We start from the raw sequence: 15,720 nt of genomic DNA on the forward strand, positions 1-15,720 counted from the left end.
AAATAGAAAGAGGAGGAAAAGTGGGAGGGAGAGGGGGAGGAGGGATAGAAGGGGTAGAAGGAAGGAAGGGAGGGAAGGAGGGAGGGAGGGACGGAGGGAGGGAGGGACGGACAGAACTTCAACAGAACCCTACTTCCTTTCATAAAGTATCTTCCTTCACTGTTTTTCTTCCATTCATTAATTGTTAGGGTACTTGCAAAAAAGGAGAGAAAACAAATTATTACAGTAAGTAAACAACTAAATAAAAAGGATGAGAACAGCTTTTTCCAGCTGACACAGGCTACCCTGTCAAGTATTTCAGACATCTAGGGACTGGTTTGCAGTGAACTGCAGGAGGAACATGCTCGCCTTGCTGAGAGAAGGAGCTGCAGCCTCCCTCACGTGGCCCCGATGGATAATGGAAGTGATTCTTCAGAATGAACCCAAAGTTGCAGATGATCGAATCATAAAAGAACTACATTTGAAAGGGACTTAGGTCAATGTTTATTCTTTCTCTTGGCCTCAAAGTTTATTTCTACTTATGCTAAACCTATAGCAGCCATGGCTAGGCCTTTGGTATATATTACTGAAAAGAATAAAATAACCCAGATTGCTGAAATCATATTGAAGGCAATGCTCAGTTAGCTTAACTATCATTTTCTTTTTCTTTTTCAAGCATTAGGTTTTCAACATGCACACATGTCAGACACATGGCCTGTAAGATCCCAGACACATGCCCGGAACATGTCTGTATGGTAGTTTTAGGCATGGCTGCTTACAGGCGCAGGGATTGTTCTAGTCTCTGGAAGAGGTGCTGAAGTGGTGGGTCACCCAATAAGGGCTCATCTGAGACCCAAAGCATGTTGTAACATTTGATGGTGGTAGTGTGTGCGTGGGTGTGCGTGTGCGTGTGTGTGCATGTGTGTGCAGCTGTCTCAGAAGCGCAGGGAATCTGTCCTGTGTGTAGTATGGCAGACAGCTGTGGCCTCCTGGAGATGCAGGAAGGGAAGGGGAAGAGGAATTCAAGTGGTGAGACAAGACCCAGAATAAAGTAGGAGAGAAGTGAGGAGGGGATAAGGGAAAATAGAAACGCACATTGACAGAAATATATAAAGGTTCTTGGGGTGGGATAACAAAAAAGAATCAGGACCTAAAATTTGTTGTTGTTGTCTAAGGTACAGCAGCAGAGGGAGGGTTGCTAGGTGAAGTGAGATGGATGGAGGCAGAGACCGCATCTGTCCCAGGTTGCCGGAGACGGGCCCCCTTTAGAACTGTTATTTTAGGGAAATTCTCACTAGCTCCCCTTTTCCCTCTCAAGGGCCTTAATATGGATAATGATGATATAGTCACCCTCTCCATAGACCACCTCTGGCCTAGGACAGCAAGAAGGGGCCATATCATGACTAAGGCTAGGAAACAGACACCAAGAAGAGCTTTCAGGAAGGGGAAAAAGGGAGACGGTGGTGGAAGAAAAAAGGGGGAAAGGAGACAAGGTATAATGCCTGGGCTGTTTGTAACCAACCATGCCAAACACGGATAACGATAGAAGGGCCATTGACAGGAAAAGTGTATAACAATGTAAGGATGGATGGAGAAGAGCTAGAAGGAAACAAAGACAAGAGGCAAATGATTCACAGCACAAATATGTGCAGGCTTCTAGCATTTCCCCCTGCATTTGGGGATCAGTGGTTATGATCACCAAGTATAAAAGTGACTGGAAACCGCCAACCTTGCCTTCCACGCTGTGCAGGCACAGGCAGCCTCATCTGTTGTTGCCTCCTGGGCCAGCCGGCTGCTCCACAGTTGCTCACCTCCTCCTAGTGCTGGGCCTCTCAGACTTGCAGGCAGCCTGGGCTGAGCGCCCCCCTCCCCCCTAAGGCCCCCTCCCCCACCTCTGCTGGCCACATACCAGACTGTCTGCCCCCGCGGTTTCTCAGGCTTTGGCAGATAGGCCGCAGTACGTGAAGCTGCCCTGCAAGTGTGTCATGTCAGAGACCTCTTTTGACTTTTTGCTGGACCAGGATTTTGTGTTGCGAAAAGCAGAGACTAAATGTCAAGGGCAAGTGCAAAAGGCGAAGCGATTTTTAGCTAAGCATTCCCCAGACCTAGAGGGAAGAGGGAATGCCACCAGCAATAGGGTCTTTGGTACTTAGGGCTTCAGAACATATGCCATATGGGTTTCTACTATCATTTTGAATTGGGGCATCGTAGGCGTTGAATTGTGTATCCCTCAAAATTCTTATGCTGAAGTCCTAACCCCTGTACCTCAGAATGTGATCATATTTGGAGATAGGGCCTTTATAGAGGTAAGTGAGTTAAAAATGAGGTCATTAGGGTGGGCACTAATCTAATGCGACTGGTGAATTTATAAGAGGAGGAAATTCGGACACAGACACACATACAGGGAGAATGCTACCTGAACAGGAAGACAGCCATCTATAAGCCAAGAAGAGAGTCAGGGCAGCCTTCCCTCTGATCACTTAGAAGAAACCAACCCTACTGACACCCTGATATTGGACTTCGAGCTCCCAGAACTGTAAGACAATATGCTTGCCTTGTTTAAGCCATCCACTTTGTGGTCTTTTGTTCCAGCAGCCCCGGGAACACGAACACCCCAGATGCAGTCTGGGCTAAGATGGGAGGATAAGAGACGTGGACCGGAATTTTTATAGATTTGTTTCTTTTCCTGGGAAGACTAAGCATTTCTTCGTAGAATTACCCAAAAAATCAGGCACCTCTATGAAAAGATTGTACTGGCTGATCCTGAGTAAATCATTTCAACTGCTCATGCCTCAGTTTCTCCCTCCTCCATGAAGTTGGGTACACGGCCATGTTCTGAAGCCCTCATTGTGCCTGATTATTAAGGCAAAGGTAAAACTTAAATATGAAGCCTGATTGAGAAATACTGTGTTTGAGACTGGCTGGCCAGGCGAGGGGACTCTCATTGCCCAGAGAGGTCTAGTCCTGGACTTCCCACCCGCTCCTCACAGAATCAGCTCTGACCTGGCCTTCTGAATAGCTAGGTTTGACACAATCAAACACTAAACCAGCTTGATGTAGCTGGACAAAGAGTCTAATCCTTCAGTACCTAATTCCAGAACATCTCTCCTTGAGTTGGGGAAAAGTTGTAAAACCTGCTTGTTAAAGGATCTCTGCTACCAGGGAAAAACCCACAGAAGTATTTCTACAGCTTTCTTTCTCTTCTTCTTTTAAAAAAACTTCTATAGGCCAAGATTCTTTCTTGTCCTGTCTAACTGCCTTGAGTAAGCCCTGGAGTCAATAGTGGGAGAAATGGTGTTTAGCCCGCTTCCTTATATGGCAGCGAATGACAGTGTGCTTGTCCATTTGAGCTGCAGCGTGGCTCTCTGACAAGTTATAATGATTGGTTATGGAAAGCTCCTGCTCTGGTTTCCATCGCCTTCCTCGGGAAAGACACAGAACAGACAGCTGTAGGGACATGGGAAGGGTTGAAGTCAGAGAGCCGGGTGGAATCCAGCTCTGCCATTTGCCAGTGTGTGACTTGGGCAAGTTATTTACTTTACTGCCCTGAGGTAGTTATCTTCAACTCAACAGTGCCCGTCACACAGCTGTGTGCCTCAAGGCAGCTGAATGAGCTAGCTAATCCTCTCCACCACCTACAAGGGTTCAGGATAACGATTCCATTTCTACTCCCTCTTCCTCCCAAGGTCAGTCCTTTTTCTCCAGATAAAGTCTCAATCTTCTCCTCTCTCCCTCTCTCATTCCAGGTTGAAACACTAAAAACTGACCTAACAATCCAGCCTCAGGTGTAATAAAACCCCTTTGCCATACTAGACAAAGGTTATTTAGAGTGGTTAAGGCAGCACAGATCCAGTGATAAGGGTAGGGGAGAAAACTCTGTGGTTGAAGGGATGAGGGAGGTTGCCTGCTTCTGCAGAGTAGACTGTTTAGTTAGAAAATGCTTACGCTGACGGGAAAGGGGGTTTCCTAAAGCTGGTATCTATTGTCCAAGTTGGCTCCTTTAATCCCATCTCTGTTATGACCATGGACGAGACAACTTGGGAGAGTGTGTGGCCAAGGCCATAGGGACGAAAGGGAGCCTCGAGTCTACAGAGAGCCTCCATAGGAAGTCACGGATGATAGCGACTTATGTGCACAGTTTAGTGATATTACTTCTGATCCTTATAACATCCACAAAAGGAAGGAATAATAATACCCTTTCTGTAGGTGAAGAGACAGGCTAGAAAATGGTAAATTTTTCAAATCAAGACTTCCGGATTCCAGTCTGTTCTCGTATGGGTCACCCCTCCAGAGCCACACACAGAACAGGAGTTTCCATCAATTGGAGTCGTAAGCAATTGTCAGCACAGCGTGGCGGTTGAGCACAGGGACAATGGAGCCAGGTTTGAATCTTGGCTCTGCCACTTAGGAGCTGCGTGGCCTTAGATGTGTCATTTAACCTAATTGCAATTCAGTTTCTTCATATGTAAATTGGGTTGTTATGAAGAATATCTATTTGATTTTTATCTAATAAATATGTATATGCTACTTAGCATGGGCCAGGTACGGTTCCAAGCACTCAGTAATGATATAATTAGAGAGGAATCAATGAGTTCAAACATGAATATCGGCTTCAGCTTTCTTATCAAGAAGAAATCAAGAACACTTACTCCTCTACTCATTTAACTCTCATAATAAGCACCTACTAAGCGTGGGGCAAGGCACTTTTTTAGACTCAAGTCACAGGCCAGAAAAACCCCCACAAGGTTCCTGATTTCATGATGCTTATGTTCTAGAAGCTTAAGAAATAACAGATGAGTAAACAAATAAGTATTTGATCATAAACATTCATTATGAATGCAATTAAGCAATAGAGGTATTCTGATTAGCTCTCCTGTGTAGAAGCTAATTTTACCAACTTGAAGCCGTAGTGGTCTGCTAGTAAATATTTGACAACTAGCTCTGGGGTGTCTGGGGCGGGGGGCGGGGGGGGGGGGTGGGGAGAGAGGAGTCTGATTTGTGGCATTTGCAAATTTCCGTAGTATAAATGGTTGATATCAAGCTCCCAAGGTACCATCAATGAACAAAGAATTGGGAAGAGAAGTTCATTTGCACAGCATCCTATAGTATTTCCATCATACAGACACCGTAAACATAACTAATCTCCAGAGAGCATAGGTAGTAGTAAAACATAGTAAAATAATTAGGAAGGGATGAGTTTGAGGGATTTATTACCTTGGGTTTTTTAAAAATATATATATATATTTTTATTGATTTCAGAAAAGAAGGGAGAGGGAAAGAGAGATAGAAACATCAATGATGAGAGAGAATCATTGATTGGCTGCCTCCTGCACGCCCCCTACTGGGGATTGAGCCCGCAACCCGGGCATATGCCCTTGACCAGAATCGAACCTGGGACCCTTCAGTCCGCAGGCTGACGCTCTATCCACTGAGCCAATCCGGCTAGGGCTTACCTTGGTTTTTAATATTTGATTTAATTTTAAGCTTATATAATTTATTTTGTTTAAATGACGGTTCAACAACTGGTTCTCAAAAACTTGAAAATGTAACAACTGGCTTTTGGGAGCTGCTCTGAGCTGGCTCCACGCACCACTATTTAGGATGCGTGGACGGGGCCGGTGTCAGAGGGGAAGGAGACGGAGTCAGTATGGTGTCATTATGCAGACGTGGACCCTGATCTCATTCCTTTTTAGCTGCTCTTCTCCAGCAAGCCTGCTTTCCTGTACACAGTGGAAGCACAGCTTTGTAAACCGAATAGCACCGGTACAAATATAGTAGCGATCTGACATTTTCATTGTCCCAGGTCGCTCATGCAGAGAGGCTTGTAGCTGCACAATCCTGAGGGACTATGATTTATGCACTCGGCGCTCTGAATATGGTAGGTTCTGCTGCGCAACACAGAGGATGTAACTCCTGATCGCTGAATAAAGGAAGGCCCTAGAGATGGACTTGCTGTCCGCCCCTTTCCACTTGTCTCTATGGGGCCGCCAAGGAAGCAGCTACGCCAGAGGAGATGTGGGGTGAAGGTGGGAGGAATTTCTCCCCTTGTTCCCACCCAGGACTTGTACACTCCTTACCACAAAGGGGAAAACAGAGGGGAAAATAATCTTCTGTTTTTCTTGGTAAGTTACATTTCTAAAGTAACATCTTAAGGACAGAGCTACTTAAAGAGAAAATTTGTCCTCATTCACCCTTCCCCCGAAGCCTAAATTTCACTTAGTAATGGTGCCTGGAACAGGAAGTGGAAATACCATGAGAAATTTTATTCTTGCCACATTTCCAGTGCTTTACAAAAGCAGACACTGGAAATCTCATCAGAGAGCTTGACCTCACAGGGTTGATAGCTTCGTGCCCAAACCAAAGGAGTATGGGAAGCCGGGGGATGTTCACATATGTGATCTGGCCCTTCTGGGGAGACTTCACAAAACTGATGATTTGGATGACACAGCTGTGACTTTTAGAAAGAAATGATTCAAAACTAAACAACTAGGCTTCTGAGGAGTAAGTTACTCCATATATCTACGATAAATTAATCAGAGAGGTTCAGAGGTAAAATTAGCCTCTCCACAGGAGAGCCAATGAGAATACCTCTGTTGTTTAATTGCATTCATAATGTATGCTTATGATTGCATATTTATTTGTTTACTCATCTGCGGTTTCTGAGTCAGGGTGTTTTAGCAGCATCGCGGGGGAGTTTTTACACCTACAGATGCTGGACCCCCAGACCTACTGAATCAGAGTCTTCAGGGAGTGGGTCTCAGGGATGCATGTTTTCAAAAAGCCCTACACTTGATTCTGATTAAGATACTGGTTAAAATCTACTGGATGATAGGCAAATGGGGGCTGCATCGTATAATCGCAATCCATGAAATGTTAAAATGGAACCCCCTCTTGCCAGCAGAAGAAATAAACTGGTTGGTGTGCTGAAAAGGTTAACTGCCTGGGACTTAGGAATCGTGTGTTCTGAACCACCTTTGCCACAAATTAACTGGGTGACCTTGGTCAAGTCACTTGCTTTGTTCTTTCATTTAATAGATATTTATTGGGCTTCTGTGATGTGCCAGGAGGTGGGTGCATATTAATGAAAAAAAGAAAAAAGAAAAAGATGTTTCCTGCCTTTAGAATCTTACTGATATTTTATCAAAGAAACCTACAAATACTTGTATAATTTTACTTGCTGTGGCTAGAAAGATGAAAAATAAATCACTGGTTCATTTTTTAAAAAAGAATTTCTTGTTAAGATCCCAAATGTCTTGCACAACCTTCCCACACACAATGTAATTATTTGTTTTAGGCCCACTGGTTGAGAAAACACAATCCCAAAAGCTACTATGAACTCAATAACTATGTAAAATAAATGAACATTTCATTATCACAATGCATCTATAACCTTAGAAAAATAGTAGCACAACATTATGTAAGATATGCTACTTACTTAGTTTGTCAAAAATATTTGCTGCATGTATATGGGTTCGTTTACCTCTCTCTTGCAATGGCTTTGTGGTCTCTGAGGGAGCCGAGGGGCAGAGGTTAGATACCTATCTATGGACCACATCAATAACAAAAAGCCTGGCACTTGAGTAGCAATGGCCCTTTTCGTCCACAAGACATCACTATCAGAGATAGCACTTTCCAACCCTGGTAAGCTTAGACTCAGCCTCAGAAGCCTTCTCAACACAGTGTTCCAGATGGTCACTGCCAATTGTCTGGAGGTGGCAAACAGATGAAAAATTATTTGTACTCTCTGGGCTAAATGACGCCTAAGGCCCCGTCCATCCTTTTTTTCTAAAACACATCTATGAATCTATGTGGATTCAGTCCTACTGTTTTGAGAAACACAAATGCCTTCTCTCCTTTTTATATAAAAGTTCTCCCAATTTTTGAAGACATCCATGTGGCCCCTACATTTTCTTTCCTTTGGGATAAACAGCTCCAGATCCCTTCTCTGTCCGCTCTGGCCTTGGGCGGTCAAGCCCTGGCTTCACCTTTGTCAGTGCGTCTCCGAAGAATGAGCTCAGAACAGGGTTCGTTCTTTTTTTCATTCTTCTCAACAGACAAAGGGACAGGTGTTCAGTGAATGAAGGATGACATTGGGAACATTGCCGAGAACTGAAATTTTCACTGGTAAAGAGTACGCTACCTTTGATGCAGTAATCTTACTAAGTATTGTGATTTACATTGAAATGTAGTAGGTTTTATTTATTAACATTATGAAACCATTATTTATTGAATTTTAAAGATTGCCTTAGTTTGGGGGGAGCATTAGCACATCTTTGACTCATATGAAGCTTCTTGCCAACAAAATCACCCGAGTGTTTTTCTTTAGACTCTCTCTAACATGATTATCCATAATTCTTATCTTTTCAATGATCAGTAGTGTAAGCTCCCAGGCTAACCTCCCTCAAGGCTGGTTTATCAGGCCATGCCAAAGTGGTCATTAAGTACTATACTCTGTGACCCGGACACTGGGTGATTGCCTCGCTAGGAATTCAGTCACAAAAATAAAAAAATAAAAAAAATTCAAACGATATTCATTGACAGCTGTTGGACATTTTAGCTAATTTGCCTTCCATGCCTAACTTTCTCTTCTAACTAGATTTGCCCACTAGGCTTCCTCCCCCCCAACCCCCGCCAGGGGTGACTACTGCTGCCAGACCCACTGGTAATTTCTCCATAGGCATGCCAGTAAACTCTGATGTCCCCTAAAAATTTTGCCAAAGACAATAGTTATTAGCTGAACCAATCAGATCTCTTCTTTCAGAATTTGACCAGGAAGCACAGAAGGAATTTTCCAGTCTGTAGAACAGCAGAGAGAATCGGCCACATGTGCTACAGCTGAGACACATTAATGAGAGCTCATAGACATCTGCTGTGATCCTCGACCCACCTTGATTCCAACTCCACTCTCTTCGGACCCTGCTCCTAGCTTGGCTTCTGTTCATGGATTTCCTTGTGATTCCATCCCTTTATTAGTCCACATGTATCTTGTACTCCTGTCCCTTTACTTGAGCTACTGAAGCTATTCAACACAAGGGTCTATTTGTTCTGAGCACCGTGCCAAGTGCTCTCACACATGTCGCTCTACCTGTCCATAGGCTGCCTTGCTCAGCAAACTCTTGGTTTCTGAACCTCTGTCTGGCGTCTGATTTTTGCTGTTTCTCTTTCACTCAGTCTAGTCCATTGTTGTATTTTATATCCATCTGGCTTAGACCCTTCCTTGGCTCCGATGGAACTAATGTCCTTAATGCTCCTGGACCTGGGACCCCTTGAGCACTCGGCCCTAGGCCTGCCCATCTTTAGCACATAGATGAAATCTGCCTAGTTGCACAGTTTGGGAATGTTACATGTGGGTGTAAAAGGAACTAGTTACATATTCCCACTTAATCTGTCTCTCTCCAAGTCAGATGATTTCCTTAAAGTCAAGTGTTTTCATCCACATTTTCATAGAACAAGGCCAAAAGCCTCAGGAAATGATTAAAAAGAAATTTATCTTCATGTTATCCATCACAGATATATATGCATTTAAAAGAAAAGCCATGCACTAAAATGATTATTTACTAAGAACACCCAATTCACTTCCAATGTTGAAAAAAATTATTCTCCTTCAACTATCCCTTCATTGCTGCTTAGCAATCCTGTTATTAAGCTCTCGGTATTCTCTCAGCAACACTCACCAGCAGCCATTCCCCAAAATCTCCCCAGAAAACTCCTTGTTTAGAGATGATCTCCTTTTCTTTGAAATGGGGGCCATTCGAGGTCATCTCCTTCTATACATCTGTGCATCTCTGCCATCCTTCCTTCCTTCCAAAGAACCAGGGAAACAAGAAAGAACACCTCCACTCATGTTCTGATCCATCCACCCTTGTCTCCAATGGAATTAAAGACTTTCTACCACTCCCATCTGAACCTTCCCCAGCTCAAGGGTTTCTCCCTGGTCAGTTACAAAGAGTGGGTTCACAAAGGACCTTCGGGATTTAGGGATTTTACAGATTCCCAAAGATATCCATAACAACAACAACAACAACAACAACAACAACAACTGGAAAGAACACCTGGCATGGCCTTCATGGCCATGCCCTCCTCTTTCAACACGCACCCTCCTTCTGCCAATTGTGAGTTTGGGGGTGAGAAGCAGAATGGCTTTTTTCCACAAAAATTGCTCTAACATCAACTCGGGCTGTTCTAACTTTTCTCCTTCTGCCTTAAAGAGTGCAGAGGTTTTTCCCTATCTCGAACCCATCTGGGCTTGCCCCTGTGCTATTCTCTGAGCCTCATCCTAGAGCTGGGCCATTGCAAATTGTCAGTGTTGGCTCAGGAAAGCCCCCTTGTGACCTGAGGATGGAGGAGCTAGGGAAGGTGGTGGAGATGGAGGGCTGGGGGTTGGGAAGTTAAGGATGCCACCAGTAGTCAGTTACAGGAGAGCCAGCTGGGGATACTAACGACTGAAGCAAACAGAGGTGAGAGGCCAGATCCACGGAGCAGTCTGGTCTCAATAGCAACAGGAACCACAGCCAGGTGCTCCTGATTATCTCACCCTCCCTGCAAGGCCCGGGCTTGACATGCTGGGATTAGTTCCATGCTTTTGGCTGGAGGCAGAGAAGCTGCCTCATTTACTAAGGCCTTTCTGTTGTCAGCACCTTGTCATCGGTCTTCAACTCAACCGAATCTTCAGATTTCCTGATTCCTGGCTATGGCCTTGCACCACGGATGACCCATCTTGTTCTACCTCCTGATACTTGTGTCTTTTTGTCTTTGATTATCAAAGCCAAAATTAAGACAACATTGGGGTGGACCAGCAGTTCCTAGTTCTAGAAAGAGCTAGGACCCATAAAGTACCATGCAAGGATCCTCAAATATGAGGAAGGAGCAGATAATTAGGGATGCTAGGTGAGAAGTGGGGATGAGACCAGCCAAGAGGAGCATTATGTCCAGAAGACTCAAATTGCAGACAGCTTGGAGGAAATAGCCTGTACAGAAGATGGGGTCTCATCTCATTTGGACACCTTAACCACCGTGGGAGGTAGGAGAAGCATAAAAATGCCCCTAAGACAGATGAGGTGGAAGAGTAGATGGCTTCCCCCTCAAAGAGGAGAACCGGTGTGGAGACAAAGCTCTCACAGCAGTGCTCGGCAGTGCCGCCTGAACTACAAGCATCTCTTTAAATTACCCAATTACTCAGAACCTGTGGGCTTCTCTCCAATAGCAAACTTGGATTAGCCTGACAAATGAGGGACTTTCAGTAAGGAGCTAATGATTCTATTTTCAGGCTCCGAGAGAATTTACCCAGAAAACTCTGTTTTAAAGTCTGAAAATTCTTTGGCAGCATCTTTCTAACCTCCTCCTTAGTCCTACCATGTTATTTGCATACCACTTTGTCAGCGTTTTCCCCTGTCCCCCCACCCTGGCCTCACCCCACCACATTTCTGAGACATGTGATCGATTGCAGGCAGATGGGGACCAAGCTAATCCCCTTTCATGCCCATCTATAAGTCAGTTTTTTTGTCTTGCTAAAGAACAACTGACTAGTGAATATGCTATCGTGAAAATGACAAATGGAGACAACTACGTGTATTTTTAAGAAAAGACTTACTGAGATGCCTTTTACTTAACAGAGAATACACAGGCTGGATTCTGGAACTTTCCATGGCTGGACAAAGGACCAACCTATTGCCCCAGAGTAGAAGATCCCCAGGCCAGTCATAGGAACCAACTAGAATTATTAATCACCTCACTGTGGGAGAATGCTTGTGTGTATCTCATTTAAATCCTTTAAGCTGCAATTCAAACCTGGTTCTCCTCTTTAATGAAAGAATTGTATCTGTTTAAAGCAATCCTTTTATCTGAATTATTTCAGTTGCACATTTCTATTGGCTTTGAACAATGGAAACAACCCAGTGTGTTACCAATGGTTTAACCCATTGTATATTCCTGGTGTGTGCGCCAATGTATTTCTCTTTATTAAATGATTTTAATAAAATGAAAATCCTTGCACTGTGGTTCCACTGGGTTCTGTTTACCTTCCTGTTTGGGGAGATGTGTTCTAGCTATTATTTAACAGGAGGAAAGTAGTGCAAAGAGCTGCCTAAAGTTCAACATACAGTAAAATATCAAATCCCTTTGCTCCATCACTATATACAGTAGAACACTTGAAGCATTATTATTTTTTAAATAATGTTTTTTGGGAGGTGGGGAGCACATGAGGAGAGGAGAGAGTGGTGGTAGGAAATTCTGAACTGTCGGGGACTTGGAGATGTTGGTCTCGAAATGGAATCTATCCTCAGATACCAAGATTATAGATTCCTTTCCAAGCTGCATTCCCTACATGGTTTAGAGAACAGTTGAAAAAGAAATTGCTCTCCATACTTTGATTGACATGAAAAACACGGTGGAAATAGTTTGGAACTTGATCTCTTCGAGGGAAGGATGATAATCAAACTATAGCTCTCGCCTGCAGCCTTTCTCTCACACTTACTCAGACCCGTTCCAGGAAAAGAAACTCACAGGGAATTCTGTTATCATATATCACTTCTGGGAGGAGAGAGAGGCATTCTCAAGAAAATTATCCCCCAACTTCTAAATGCAAAGAGAAGAGATGATTTCTTGATTCTCAACACCAAAACCACCTCACTCCATGGAATAAATTCAAATTGGGCCAGTCGTTTGGAGTAGGGAACCTTGAATATCCAAGATTTACTTTAAAAATGATCAGATTCACCCTTTTTGCCACTGGTCTTCACTTAAGCTCCAGTGCTGGGTGTCTGGTTTTGCCAACCCCAGTAGAAAGACTTTACTACTTCAGTTTACAAGTCCATCTGCATAGCCCTGGTAACAGAAGAATACCAAGCACTTTGTTCTCATCCAGTTTTGTTTTGTTTTTTACCATGTATTGCCACAGCACTAAAATCCCCTCCACCCCTTACAATCAGCTCTCTTTCTAAAAGGAGCTTCAGGCTACTACCACCCAGCTGCCTTGTACTACTGTTGAAGATGCCCAAATATGTCTGACTCTCTTGAAAGACTGTGTCCTCCCTTTCTAGAACCCACTTGCAACCGACAGCTTTTCAAATAATCCGGTCACACGCGGGCACACTTTCCAACAGAAAGGGAGATTTCTCAAGAAATAGTTTGGTGGGATGTTGAGAGCGAGTTCTTCAAAACACACCCACCAGTGCCTGCATGCTCGCATTATTAGGTTTTATAGGAAACAGATCGTGGTAGGCATCTTCTGTCTTAGCAGATATCAGATCAGTTACATTAACCCCCCAACCAGCGCTCCATGCCAGTGCTCTTTCTACCTCTGACCTTATCTCTTGGCAGCTCTAGCCTTTTGCACTCGGATGTCGAGTCACACTCGACACGGTTAGCATTAGAATAAAGGAATCGAGAAAAACGCAAGCGAGTGCAAAGGGCTCTAGAAGTCTAGTCTCAAGTAGGGGGTCGCAGAATAAAATGCAAATGCCTTTGGTTACAAAGCCTCACTGTTTGGCTTCTCATCCACCTAAAAAGTTGTTGTTGAAAGCAAATCCTCCTTAAACCTCTGCGAACAGAAGATGCAGGAGAGACCGCTGGGGTGAGAGCAGAGAGCACAGCACGCCCGTGTCACGGGGCGATCAGGTACAACCCCCATCGCACTCCTGAACAAAAGGCTCTTCTCAAAGTTACCGGTGGTCCCTGCATAGACGCCTCTATGGATTCCCCCCCCCTCTCGTCCCAACTCGAAGAACAGATCTTGAAATCTCATCCTGCTCGTCTTCCGGGAACATCTGCAGGGCAGCGAGGCACGGTCTGGCTCTGAGAGTTTGCATGGCTCATTGGCTTTTACAGCCTCGCGTCCCCGGCTACCTTGGCCGGGAAAGCTGAATGGACCCCGGAGGGAGCAAGTCCCCAGGCTCCCGGGAAGAGCTGAGAAGAAAGTGCTCTGTGCCTTACCTCATAGGCTGGAACTTCTTCCCGGAGACTGAGCGGGAGAGAGAGGCAGGACGGACTTCTTTCCGCGGGAGCACAGCGAGCGGGCAGGCGGGCAGGCAGGCAGCGCAATCCGCACGGCTCTATTCAATAAAACGGCAGACCGCCCTTCCCCGGCCCCGCCCAGAAGTCCGCGCTGAGGGAACACACATCCCCTGTGTTTACAGTCGGCAGTCGGTGGTATGCATTGTCCTGTAGGTTTTTCTAATAGGCAGCCAGTGACGACACCTCGGCCGAGGTGGATGTAGCCTGCCCGTGGAGATGCCTGTCATTCCCTAGGCATGCTCAGGAAATCACTCATCAGAAAAACCAAGACCTAAAAGGCTCAGAAACTGCGTGCCGGCTGCCAAAACCAGCCTGCTCCATGCCCTTTTTTGGTTATCCTTAGCAGGGCCTCTGGAAGTGAATCCATTGTCAGGAACAATCATAAGAAATGTTAATCTTGGAGCAAGAGGCTGTCTTGTGGAACACCAATGGAACTTTAAAAAAAGAAAGCACAGTCTATGAAACTAAAAGTTCACAGTCCATAAGTTTATTGGGGGTGGGGATGGGGGGGGGGGGGAAGGGTTTTTAATTGAGGGAGCCTTAATAGTGTATTTCTCGTAAAAGTGGTTGTAAATACGAAATGAAATAAAATCATTATGCCATTTTAAAGGCTGAAATGACTGGGACCCAGGACTGGTGTATAGACTAAATTCTAACCTGAGAGAGGCACAGCCCCCTAAAATGTGTCTACACTTGTTATAAAAACAACTGACCAAAAAAAGCTGGGGTCTTTTAGAGCAGGCAATGGTTGCCAGAATAAGTGTAGCACCAGGCACTCAGCGAGGTAGGGTCCTACGGGCTTGGCTATCCTTACTGGTTTTCCACATCCCCGCCCTCTCCCTTGCCCCTTTGTTTCCTCAGATTTGTCAATGGGGAGTCATTGCAAGAAACGATGCACAAAGAGAGGGCATGGAAACACCCAGCACCTACTTTGGGGCTCGTGTAGACAAATGCATATGTCCACAGAGGTGACACTAATGTTCTAGTGACTTCTTGAAAGTACTCTGACCAACTCTTCATTGGTAAGAACGTGTGCGATGGGAGGGTCAGAATTAGGAGCTGCCGAATTAGAATCAAGTTAGCTGGCACACCTGTGCGTTCAGTCTGCGCGGTCTGGCACTTTTAAATATAGAATTCACTCATTCAGTACTTGATTTAACAACAATGAAAAATTATGAGCACTTCCTATTTGTCAGGTCTGGGGCCAGGTGCTAGGTTTATGCCTTTTTACTGCCATGTGTTTGGAAACTATTTCATCACTGACAAAGAAGAGTTAACCTATTTTCCTTGGCTACTTGCAAGTCCAGAAGCTTGGTCTTAAAAAATCTGAGGTTTTACTGTGTAGGGCTTTCCCTATTTCTGAAGATCCGACTTGGAAATGATCTCTACTTAGGAAAAAGTGTCTTGACCTCTGTGCCCTCCAGCGTGAATAAGTTACCCAGAGGCATCTGTATCCATCTGAGACTCATCTTGTGATGAGTGCCTCCCGGCAGTATGGTCCATAACTCTTGGGAAGGCTACCCTGTCCCCTCTCCCCAACTGCTACTGCAGTATGGCCTAAAAAAAGCTACAGTGAAGGCTGCCAGGCGGAGGGAGAGGTGAGCTACAGGCATCCCAAGTTAGAACTCAGAATGCACTTTCCCAGAGAAGCAGGATAAATAATGGCTGGTGGGAAGGGTGCCGTCAAGGCCACGTTTCCAGTACTCTGTGGCTCAACGAGGCATTTGTGCA

The 15,720-nt window shown here is 44.8% G+C and overlaps 1 protein-coding gene across 2 annotated transcripts in view; it reads right to left on the minus strand.

Moving 5' to 3' along the window:
• The window catches only part of CALD1 (caldesmon 1), a 213,557-nt gene extending 199,442 nt beyond the window's left edge, over positions 1–14,115 (minus strand). For both annotated transcript variants that reach the window (XM_028159073.2, XM_028159068.2), the window contains exon 1: positions 13,909–14,115. The gene's annotated coding sequence lies outside the window, so the exon portion shown is untranslated. The remainder of the gene's footprint in view (positions 1–13,908) is intronic.
• Between the last annotated feature and the right edge of the window lie 1,605 nt (positions 14,116–15,720).

The sequence above is a fragment of the Eptesicus fuscus genome, chromosome 14 (assembly GCF_027574615.1).
Source record: "Eptesicus fuscus isolate TK198812 chromosome 14, DD_ASM_mEF_20220401, whole genome shotgun sequence".
NCBI lineage: Eukaryota > Metazoa > Chordata > Mammalia > Chiroptera > Vespertilionidae > Eptesicus > Eptesicus fuscus.